The sequence below is a fragment of the Nicotiana tomentosiformis genome, chromosome 2, assembly GCF_000390325.3.
Source record: "Nicotiana tomentosiformis chromosome 2, ASM39032v3, whole genome shotgun sequence".
Classification (NCBI taxonomy): Eukaryota; Viridiplantae; Streptophyta; class Magnoliopsida; order Solanales; family Solanaceae; genus Nicotiana; species Nicotiana tomentosiformis.
Window position 1 is genome coordinate 96,498,596 of NC_090813.1, and position 3,125 is coordinate 96,501,720.

Sequence of the window (3,125 nt, forward strand, 5' to 3'; positions counted from 1 at the left end):
AAGGCAGCCATATCCAAGTAAAAAAATGAAGTATGTCTACTTCAGAAAAAGACGTTAGTGCCTAAGTGTCAGGTTCAGTAGGCCACGCAATTTTAGATGGACGGCTGCAACTTGATAGTTGATACGACTTGTTTTTGTTCCTTTCTTCTTTTGAGTTTTGAGCTTTTTTATTTTTTACCATCTACAAGTAAATTCCTTGATCCTATGAATAGAAAAAATTGTCAATTATTTTGGGGACATTAATAGTACTTTTAGTATAAATCGGAATGAGTATATATTTTATATAAAAACAATATAAATCATCTTTACCATCCAAGTTGTAGTGAGATGGATAGAATTCTTCCATCTTAGCCGGAGGTCACAAGTATCCTAGAAATAAAAAAATCCTCCTATTAGGGAGTGCTTTCTATTTCAATGTGTCTTACGCGAATCTGGACTACTCAGTGCCTCAAAACATATACCAAGCACAGGTGAAACAAAAAATATATATATATATATTATCTTTGATTACTAATCAATTAAGAATATTTAGGTACATTAGAACAAGCAAGGGAAAGCTCCCAATTTAGTTATTTTCTCACCCTATCACATTGTAGTGTCTTTTTTATTTTTTTGTTTTCTCGTTCAATCGAATAATTTAGAAAAGTATATGCAATTGAAGATAGTCAATGAAATTTTAATTTGATTTTGACTGTCTTTAATAATAAATGGAGATGACAGCTGATTCATCCATTTAAAGTTATCCTGTCAGCAATTGTTGATGAGAATAAATAGGGGCCCAAAAAGAATCTTAAGGTCAACAACATTGAGCTGGCGCAGTGTCATGTGGTCGTTTCATTTTGGGTGGTCCAAAGAAGGCTGACTCACCGCCCATTTGGACCCAGGCCCCCTTTACTCTGCTCCAATATTATCTCCCAATGGCCTTGTGTATATGGTAGAAAATTTTATTTGCGAGACCACCGAAGATTTGGTGCAGTGGATGGGACTCCGTTAATCAGCGGTCTCGGGTTCGAGTTCTGGGTATGAAAAAAACTTTGGTAGGGAGCGTTTTCTTCCGAATGAGGCCCTATACAACGCGAATTCTAATATAATCGGGCTCCAATGCAAGTACCGGACACGAGGTGAGAAATCCAAAATCTGCTAATACTTAGATATTTATAGCTGATTTAAATGAGTTGATCTCCGTTTTCAAACTTATGTTGGGATGTCTACGTCTTCCCTACTCATAATATTTATCGTTTATATCTCAATTGATGAAAAACCAACTATACCTTAATTCGTTCATAGTTTTAAGCTCTTCGGTTAATGAAAGTGTATCAATTTTTATTTTGTTTTTTGACCCTTGTCTGAATTTAATATCAAGAAGGTATATATAGAATACCCCCCAAAGACTAACAAGAAGTTGTGACGAACTTTATGTTTATAAAATAATAGCTTTGGTTTATTATGTGTTGTAAACTAAATAGATGAGATTTTAATATTAAAGACGTCTCTTTTGGTAATAGTGAAACAAAACTCACAAGGTTTCGAAGTATTATAATATTTTTTTACGTTTCAACTAACAAATTGCTATTGCAGTACTGTTGGCGTGTAACACGTATTTAGGTTGAAAACAAATGGCTACTGGAGTCTTGTTCAATTTTATAGGTCACCTTTTTTAGTCTGTTAAAAGAAATACACATATTTATAATTTATATATCATAAATTTTTCGACTTTAAAATTTTTAGTTTGTTCTCAATAAAATGCTTTTATAATGATGGAAATGTCATACCATTTTTAAATCTAAAGTTTTAATAGTTGTTTTGGTATGTACTAAAAACCTTTTCTTATAAAGCTCCATGTTCATTCAAAACACCGCCATATACTATATTGAGTTTAAAATCTGGATGTATCTGTGTGTACAAATTAAATTATAGGAAAAGTGATATTGTATAGTTTTTTTTAAAATAAAAACCAAAAAAATATCTATTTTTTGTATTTATATACATATAAATAATCAAATGTGAATAGATTCAGTCGCGGGTTACAAGTGATCTTAGTCCAAAATTCAAAATTATATGAGGCCCTCATCTTGGGCCTAAGATTAAAGAGCTTTTGCAGGAGCAGGTTTGGGCCTAAGTGGCATTCAACAGAAAAAATGATTGGGAAAGAGGGGTAAAACTGGAAAAACAAAAAATGTAGGCGGGAAAGAGAGCCGTTGCCCGGCAGGCACCAAATTCTGGCGCCAAAATCTAAGTTTCCCTCTGGTTTTAGCTGCCCATTGCCCGAAATTTTACGGGTATCCCAAAATAATTTCACAACAATATTCTTATTCTTATTCCCTATAAAACCTTATCATTATACATTTACATAATATTAAGCAAATTAGATTTTTGCTATCTGTTTTCTCCATACCCTTTTCCCGCTTCTTTTCTTTTTCTTTCATTCAAAGTCTTTGCAAAAGAGACCCTTTTAGTTCATTCTTATTCTTCTTCCTCTTCCTTGTTCGCCAAAGTTTGTAACTTTTTCAAATCAAAGAGTTTTTTTTTTTTTTTTTTTTTTGTGGTTTTGGTTATTAAAAATGGGATCTTCAAAGAAACATCAAGTAGATGGAAGCAAAGAAGAGGAAAAAATGTGGGTAATTGCAGGAATAGCCTTTCGGCCAAAACTGAAATCAATATCCACAAAAAAGCCTAGCAGAGAAGAGTGTGAAGATGAAGAAGAATGTTCAACAACTCCAACGGCAAGAGATTCAAGGATACCGGAAAAACTTCCATGTCCACCGGCACCGGTGAAACGCCGGCCGGTGTCAGCATGTAATTATAATGGTGCTAGGGAGTATTTTAATCCACCAGATCTTGAGTCTGTGTTTATTTTGCGACATGTGGAGAGAGCAAATTAAAACAGAAAGAGTCACTTTTGCTCTTTGTTTTGGGTCTATTTTTTCTTGTTCTGTAAGTTTGTTAGGAGTAGTATTTTTTTAGTAGCTTAGGTTTTTGAGATTGAAATAAGGATGATGATGTAATATACATATAAATAATAGTATGCAGTTCTTACTTCTTTCTATCCATAAAACTAAGAAATTTTGAGTATTTGGATTTTGGTTCTTAATTTTTTCTTCAGCTGTTAGTACTCTTGGTATTAG

General features: G+C 33.2%; 1 long non-coding RNA gene across 1 annotated transcript; it reads left to right on the plus strand.

The window, feature by feature from the left end:
• The first annotated feature begins 725 nt into the window (after positions 1–725).
• LOC138905106 (uncharacterized) lies at positions 726–2,648 on the plus strand. Its single transcript, XR_011413511.1, has 2 exons — positions 726–1,121; positions 2,102–2,648. It is a non-coding gene; the product is annotated as an uncharacterized lncRNA (long non-coding RNA).
• Positions 2,649–3,125: the final 477 nt, after the last annotated feature.